We start from the raw sequence: 9,227 nt of genomic DNA on the forward strand, positions 1-9,227 counted from the left end.
GCATGTGCCACCATGCCCAGCTAATTTTGTAGTTTTAGTAGTGACAGGTTTTCTCCATGTTGGTCAGGCTGGTCTCGAACTCCCAACCTCAGGTGATCCACCCGCCTCAGTGTCCCTAAGTGCTGGGATTATAGGCATGAGCCACTGTGCCCAGCCTCGGGTTGCTATTTAAACGACCCTTAATTATAAATCATACATGGTAGACAATGTTAAGGCACCCACCAAATATCCATATCTTTAACCTAATCATATATTTGTTCAGGATGCCATGTGCCTGACCTCAGGCAGTGGATCATAATTTGTTCACATTGACATGGCTTCCCTGTTCTCTGCTTTTCTGCCTCCTTTGCAGTTAAAATTCAATATGTATTGGTTGGACTCTTGGCAGGGAACATAATTTTACTCTGATGATCAATTTAAAAGATTTTAGGCTGGGCGTGGTGGCTCACGCCTATAATCCCAGCACTTTGGAAGGCCAAGGCAGGTGAATCCCTTAAGGTCAGAAGTTAGAGACCAGCCTGGCAAACATGGTGAAACTCCATCTCTATTGGCCAAGCATGGTGGTGCACACTTGTAATCCCAGCTACTTGGGAGATTGAGGTGGAAAATTGCTTGAACCCAGGAGGTGGAGGTTGCAGTGAGCCAAGATTGCACCACTTTACTCCAGCCTGAGAGACAGAGTGAGACTCCGTCTAAAATTAAGAAATAATAAAATAAGATTTTAACGATGAATCCACTTACGGAGATATGGGCAGGGTTAAAGATATTAGTGAAGCACCCAGAGATAACTGTTACCACCCCAGGGCCTGACAAAGCAAGAGATGGAAGGTTACCAGAGCCCAAAGAGGGCTGGAGCATTGGAGAAGGTAGTCTAGAAGCTGGGGACATGACCACTCCCAGAATTCTGCTGAAATGCAACAATGGGGAGAAACAAAAAAGAAATCTGCTGGGCGCGGTGGCTCAAGCCTGTAATCCCAGCACTTTGGGAGGCCAAGGCGGGTGGATCACGAGGTCAAGAGATCGACACCATCCTGGTCAACATGGTGAAACCCCGTCTCTACTAAAAATACAAAAATTAGCTGGGCATGGTGGCACGTGCCTGTAATCCCAGCTACTCAGGAGGCTGAGGCAGGAGAATTGTGTGAACCCAGGAGGCGGAGGTTGCGGTGAGCCGAGATCGCGCCATTGCACTCCAGCCTGGGTAACAAGAGCAAAACTCCGTCTCGAAAAAAAAAAAAAAAAGAAATCCCCTGACCTCACTCAACACACACCCTCCAATCTTTGTTCACGTCTCTTGTTTGACCTGACCAGAAGCCATAAGGCAAGGAAGCTTACCATCTGACATCATTTCTATCAGTAAGATGTAGAGAGAAGTCTGTTGTAGGCATTTCTGGGAAATTTTGGCTTTCCTGATGGAAGTTCTCAGGTATGGATGACAGTTTCCTTTATTCCTCTTTTCTTCCCTTCCATGAATGAGGATGTGATGACCAGAGAGCAGCAACCATATTGTAATCATGAGGCAGTAGGCATGAAGGCAAAGGACAACATGCCAAGTGTGTTGGAGGAGAATAATAGGAGGAGCCTGGGTCTCTAGTGGCCTTGTTGAACAGCTGAGTCACCTCCTATAATCCCTGTCTTCAGACTTCTTTTTTTTCCCCCAGGCTAGAGTGCAGTGGCACAATCTCAGCTCACTGCAACCTCTACCTCTTGGGTTCAAGCAATTCTCCTGCCTCAGCCTCCCGAGTAGCTGAGATTATAGGTGCCCATGACCACACCTGGCTAATTTTTGAGCTTTTAGTAGAGAAGGGGTTTCACCATGTTGGCCAGGCTAGTCTCAAACTCCTGACATCAAGGAATCCTCTTGCCTCAGCCTCCCAAAGTGCTGGGATTACAGGCATGAGTGATTGGGTCTGGCCCAGATTTCTTGATTTTTAAGAAAGCTTTGAGTCTATATACTTTCAGTTCTTCCAATTTCTATATAATATGGCATAGTTTTTTCATAGATATGGTTTATATTTGATCTGAGGAGATACAATAAAATCTCTTAATAAATAATTGCCCAAATAGAGTAAAAGATTCTCTCAACAAAGGAAGTAAAAATATGGCGTCTGGGTTCATAAAGTCCCAACATTTAAAAAAGTGAGACTTACATCCAAATACCATATTATTACTAATTTTGTCACACTTTTCCCACCTGTAATACCTGCTTGTTAATTGTCGTCAGTTAGACTGCAGAGTTTGTGCTCATGGGACCATGCTTTCCTCTGACTGCTTAAGTGCTCGAGCCTCATATAATGCCTACCAATGAGTTCGTTTTGAGGTCATGAATTTGCTATAATTTTTTTCTTTTTAAGATATGGGGGTCTCGCTATGCTGCCCAGGCTGCCCTCAAACTCCTGGGTAGCTCAGGAATACCTCAGCCTCCTGAGCAGCTGGGACTATAGGTATGCACTACCATGCCCAGCTGCTATATATAATTTTCTTAACGAACAATTTTCTCAGTCATAGTTTCTTAGAGAAAATTTCATCTTATGAAAGCTGAAACATCAGGGACCCTGATTTCTCTACAAGCCATGAATGTTTGAGGACATTTTTTTGGATGTGAATGAAGGAACGGGAGCAGCTAGTTTGCAAGCTAGTTCTGGATCACAAGATTGTCTATCAGGAAGTTGTTGTGTAGGCTGTGCTGGAACGTCTTGCTCATTTAAAAGAATTATGCTTGGTCGGGTGCTGTGGCTCATGCCTGTAATCCCAACACGTTGGGAGGCCAAGGTGGGTGGATCACTTAAGGTCAGGAGTTCGAGACCAGCCTGGCCAACATGGTGAAACCCTGTCTCTACTAAAAATACAAAATTAGCTGAGGGTGGTAGCACATGCCTGTAGTCCCAGCTACTCAGGAGGCTGAGGCAGGAGAATTGCTTGAACCTAGGAGGCAGAGGTTGCAGTGAGCTGAGATCGCATGATTACACTCCTGCCTGGGCAACAGAGCAAGACCCCATCTCAAAAATAAATAAATAAAAGAATTATGCTTGTATTCATTCATTTGTCCAGTCCTGAAGACAAATACCTTCCATGCCAGCCACAAAACTAAAAGTAGACTTACTTAAATAAGGAGAAGGATGCAAACTGGAACACAAGCAGCGTTTTGTTAGGGAAGAAGGTAGGTGGAGGAACCTGCTTTATTGTGCAAATGTTTTATTTTTATGAGGTGTTATTAATAGTAGTGTTTGGTTAAAAGAAAATAAACACTTACAGCAACTGGAATGTTGCTCTCAGCATGAGGAAAATCACAAATCTAGCCATTTTATTTTTTAATGACAATTCACTTCTTTGACAAAACCAGCACAATTTAAATGCTGTAATTTAAGTTTTGTCATGTGGCTTCCTTCAATTATATATTGAATTAAAATGATTATGCTAGTATTTATTGTGTTACTGTTTTGAATTCTGGGATATATAGATAATTAGGTACCTGTTAATAGATTTTTTAAAATCAGTAACTTGAAGAAAATAGGTCTTTAATGATGGCTATAATTTTATTTGAAATGATTGGCTGAAATTTCATCTACCCATTATTATCTTAGATTGATTCTTAGATGTGAGCAGAGTTTTGAGGGAGCCAGAGTATATTTAACATTTTGGTAATTTGATTATGATAATAGTTCTCTGTAATCTGGTCACAAGAAGACAGTGTCCCTTTTCATAATCTTATTTTAACTAAGCTACCCACATGGAGAAAACAGATTTATAATAATTTAGTCACTAAAAAACCTCTGAATTGCTGGGGAAAGGCTTAGAGAGTATAAAGTGAAGAGAACTGATTTGACAGGGAAAGTACTGTGAACTATTTTCATGCTGTTTATTTGTTTTCTAAGTATTTCAAATTGGCACATTAAAAAATTGAGAATCTGTGCTGAGACACTTTAAATTGTGAGGGCAGATCAGGAATAGCCTATTTCTTTCCACCGCCTATAATCTGCCTCTGCTTATATTTTTAGTTTTCCAGCACCTGAATACAAGTTTGCAGTAGAACTTTGACTGTGATATTTATTATCTTGGGTGGGGGGTGGGGGAACTAACTATGAAAAAAGGGAGGCTGGGCGTGGTGGCTCATGCTTGTAGTCCCAGCACTTTGGGAAGCTGAGGTGGGTGGATCACCTGAGGTCCAGAGTTCAAGACCAGCCTGGCCAACATGGTGAAACACCATCTCTACTAAAAATACAAAATCAGCCGGGTGCGGTGGCTCAAGCCTGTAATCCCAGCACTTTGGGAGGCCAAGGCGGGTGGATCATGAGGTCAAGAGATCGAGACTATCCTGGTCAACATGGTGAAACCCTGTCTCTACTAAAAAATACAAAAAATTAGCTGGGCATGGTGGTGCGTGCCTGTAATCCCAGCTACTCAGGAGGCTGAGGCAGGAGAATTGCCTGAACCCAGGAGGCGGAGTTTGTGGTGAGCCGAGATCGCGCCATTGCACTCCAGCCTGGGTAACAAGAGTGAAACTCTGCCTCAAAAAAAAAAAAAAAAAAAATCAGCTGGGTGTGGCGGCATATGCCTGTGATCCCAACTACTTGGGAGGTGGGGGAGAATCGCTGAACCTGGGAGGTGGAGGTTGCAGTAAGCGAAGATCGTGCCATTGCACACTCCAGCCTGGGCAATAAGAGTGGAAACTCCATCTCAAAAAAAAAAAAAAAAAGAAAAAAGAAAAAAAGGGAAATGCCTGTAAATTTCCAGGTGTCAGTCATATTAATTATTTCTTTGTCTGGAATATGAGTATAAAAGGACATTAATTGTGTCCAAAGGATAAAGACAGGACACATTGATTTTATGAGCTGTTTTATGCTATAGTCATTCAGAATGTCAAGATAATAGTTTGTTGTTGACATATGCTTAATAAAGAAAAACTTAAAATCAATATCTTGGCCGAGCATAGTGGCTCATACCTGTGATCCAAGCACTTTGGGAGGCCAAGGCAGGTGGATCATTTGGGGCTAAGAGTTCAAGACCAGCCTGGCCAACATGGGGAAGTCCTGTTTCTACTGAAATACAAAAATTAGCAAGGTGTGTTGGCACACACCTGTAGTCCCAGTTACTTAGGAGGAGGAGACATGAAGTTCACTTGAACCTGGGAGGTGGAGGTTGCAGTGAGCCGGGATTGTGTTACTGCACTCCAGCCTGGACAACAGAGCAAGACTCTGTCTCAAAAAAATAAAATAAAATAAATACGTTTATGCGGCCTACTGTTACCTGGGTTACACTCAGGCACACGGAAAAAAGGCAAACACTTTGTCTGTGTCTGTGTATGAAGTAGGTAGAGGGTGGGAAGCGGTTGAGGGCTGAATAGTTCTAATGTCAATTTCACAGCATCTCTTTAGACTATAATTGCTTTTATGGAGTTTAGCAACTACCAGTTGGATCAGCTTAAATTTAATTTATATTAGAATTGCAGAATTCCAAAGGGAGAAGCAAATCTCCATGGATCTTAAAACTTGTATGCTAGGAAGTTAGTATGTTTTATGAAATACAGTGTAAAACAACCACTCTTCATAATTTGGGAAAACGTGTGCTATCACAGTCAATGGCCTGAAGGCACTGCCACCTTTTCAAGTATTTCCTTATCACATGAAGTTGCTAAGAATTGTGGTTCCTTCCCTTAAATTAAAAAAAAAAAGTTTTTTTAAATTCCATTTATAATTTTGAATAATTTTAGATTCACATGAAGTTTCAATTGGCTTTTGCTGATAACACTGCAGCAAAGGAAGGGAATACCACCTTGTTACTGCCAGGTTCTGAATTCTGCCTCCTAACTAGGCCACTAATGATACCTCCCACTCTGAAAGGAATATTAGTACCTATCAGAGGTGTTAGAGTAGCCAATCAAAGCAATAAGCCAAAATGAAAGTAACAGTCAAGACTTTAATCACTTCCTGTGTTAGTATATACAAGAGGTTAAGGAGAAAATGCTGCCTCTTCTGTTTTGCTCCATAGAATGGCACATCAGTTGAGGGTCAGATGGATCAGCACAGACGTGATCTTGTCTCACCACCGAATGAAAGGCTACTGTAGTTTTATGGGCCCAGTGGGGCTGGGGGATGCCGAAGGGAAAGGACTAGGAGTGAAAATGTACCAAGTATATATATATATTTTTTTTTTTTTTGAGAGGGAGTTTTTCCTCTTTCATCCAGGCTGGAGTAAAATGGCACAACCTTGGCTCACTGTATCCTCTGCCCCGCAGGTTCAAGCAATTCCCCTGCCTCAGCCTCCCCAGTAGGCGGGATTATAGGCACCCACCACCACACCTGGCTAATTTTCGTAATTTTAGTAGAGACGGGTTTCATCATGTTGACCAGGCTGGTCTCTAACTCCTGAGCTCAGGCAATCCGCTTGCCTCTGCCTCCCAAAGTGCTAGGATTACAGGTGTGAACCACCACATCTGGCTGAAAAAGTACCAAGTACTTAAGGCATAGTGAAGGAAAGTGTCTTCAAGCTTCCCCAGTAAGGAGAACTCAAAATGGAAGAGCCTCGGTTAGGAATGTGGATACACCTAAGAGCATGGCTGGCCAGGGAGGACTGAATCCTTGACTAATTCCCTTCAGAGTTTGCAGTGCATTGGCTGTGCAACAAATCTGGTGTGAGGAGGGCATCTTTCCTCCTTGAGGCCCGCTAGGTGAAGGCTTCTTAATTGTCTATGGTTGTGCCTAAAAAAATCAAACACAGGATTTTGGCTGCAACCAGATGCCTTACTGCTTTATTAAAGTAGACACTTTTTTTATATTCCTCACACTAATGATAACTAAAAACATTATATATAAAACAAACATACAACTCGGGAAGGTAGAAGTAAGAAGGCAGAATGACTAGGAACCTCAGGACTCAAGGAAGCTATGGTGATAAGATCCGTGGGTTTTCTTTTTGTCTCATGTATGCCAGATTTAGAGCTGAAGAAATCAGTGCTCCTCATTTGGCTTCTACTGATACCATGGTAGGGGTGGCCTAGATACCTATTGGGTGAAAGTCGTGACACTCCTGGGCCTCCTCTCACACCATCCCAGTGGGGAATGGGAAGGTTGCTTCAGTAGTGCTAGGCTGGGAGTCAAAGTTCCCTTCAGGCTGTGAAGAAGGAAGTCTATCTTTCTTTGCCAGCAAAGGTAGGGGTGGGGCACAGCTTTTTCTGTGGGTTTGTTTAGAGTAGCTTTGTCTATAAGGTTTCTGCCCTGCTAGGCTGCCCCTTTCCTGTTTTTTTGGCTAGAAGTAGCTGGCTTTTGTGTTGGCCTTTTAGTCTCTGTGCATTGATATTTCCCAGTTACTAACCTCTTCAGCTCTAAATCTGGAATACATGAGACAAAAAGAAAATCCAGGGATCTTATCACTCTATTTTCCCTTGAGTCCTGAGGTTCCTAGCCAGTCCACCTTTTTCTTTCTACCTTCCAGAGTTTTATGTTTATTTTTAATTTTTATTATTATGATTTTTTGAGATGGAGTCTCGCTCTGTCACCAGGCTGGAGTGCAGTGGTGCAATCTTGGCTCACTGCAACCTCTGCCTCCTGGGTTCAGGTGATTTTCCTGCATCTGCCTCCCAAGTAGCAGGGACTACAGGCACACACCATCATGTCCAGCTAATTTTTGCATTTTTAGTAGAGATAGGGTTTCATCATATTGGCCAGGATGGTCTCAATCTCTTGTCGTCGTGATCCTCCCATCTTGGCCTCCCAAAGTACTGGGATTACAGGTATGAGCCACTGTGCCCATTCTCTTTGTTTTATATATCATGTTCAGGGTTTTTAGTTGTCACTAATATGAACAATACAAAAAAGTGTCTACTATATCATTCCAGAAATCAATGTCTTTTACTTTGCATTTAAAAAATTTAAACAATCAAATTAATATTAAAAATTAAAGGGAAACATTTATGGGAAAGGCAATTACCCTTGTCTCACTTCTGCATGTCTCCAGTGTTGTCTCTTAGAGAAGAACACTGTAATCATGTGTTTCCAGTTATTTCGGGGTTTATCTCCTTATAAACACAGTAATGTACTTATTCATTATTTTAAAATTTATAACCTCTAAACGTTATTCTGCTGTCTTACAAAATAATTTAATTTGACTGCATTGTCCTTTATTTTTCTCTCAATCTTATTGGCATATATCATTAATCCCCAGTTGCATATATCATTAATTCCCAGTTCTATGGTTTACTTGTGTAACATAAAGTTACAGTCACACTATCACTGTATCTATAAATGGACAGGTCTTCACATTCAGTACTACCAGTCCTCTTTTCCTTTCTTCCATCTGACAACCTCTAACAGCTGCACGTTTACTTTACTCTTTTCTCTACCACACTTTTACGTAGTTTTATTTTAAATCAGTAGTGGTGTACTCAGTTTATTTGATACCAGTTTATATGTGTTAAGCCATATACTAGCATCCAGATAAAAGACAGAAATCACATCTGCTATTTAAACAGAATCAGAAGAATTAGTAACAAAATATAAAGTTGTTAAACAGATAACTGAAAGGGTAAAAAGTAAATTATAGTCATCAAGGAGGTAGCAACTATAGGAAGCAGCTATCACTCTTAGGACTGAGAGAATAAAGAGAAGATATGAGAATCAGTAAAACTTAGAAACTTAGGGGAAGGGCCCTGAAAAGCTGAAACTCAGAATTCAGAATTGAGGGCACTGCTTGACTGGTGCTGGTGCTGGTGTTTAGTGGGGCAGGGGTGTGGGTGTGATGAGCCTGGTTTTGTGAATGTTAGAAAAAGTGCACACAAGATTCAGCTGCAGCCATGGAAAGGAACCGCTGCTGCTGTGGGGAAGAAGCATTAGTGGGATGATGCTCATAGGAATGGGAAGCAGCCGAGAAGTACGTCTCTTCTTCCTCCAGCCTGTAGTCTCCCCCTCCTTCAAGGGTCAGCTGGCAAAGCAGAACTGTGGTTTGCAGAGTGCCAGGTGCAGCATCACAAAACAGGTTATAGAAGAGGGTATTTTCATGTTGTTTCACATATGTTTTTGATGACTGTCTGTTTTATTTCTTAAGTTCAACTTTCCTTAAAATGTATGTACCTGTGTATATATATATGTACACACACTTTTAGAGCACACACACACACACACACACACACACACACTTCATCTGCTTAGGCTAGGTGTGGTGGTTCATGCCTGTAATCCCAGCACTTTGGAGGGCCAAAGTGGGTGCATTACTTGAGGTCAGGAGTTCAAGAC

Source organism: Saimiri boliviensis, chromosome 4 (genome assembly GCF_048565385.1).
Source record: "Saimiri boliviensis isolate mSaiBol1 chromosome 4, mSaiBol1.pri, whole genome shotgun sequence".
NCBI classification, from domain to species: Eukaryota; Metazoa; Chordata; class Mammalia; order Primates; family Cebidae; genus Saimiri; species Saimiri boliviensis.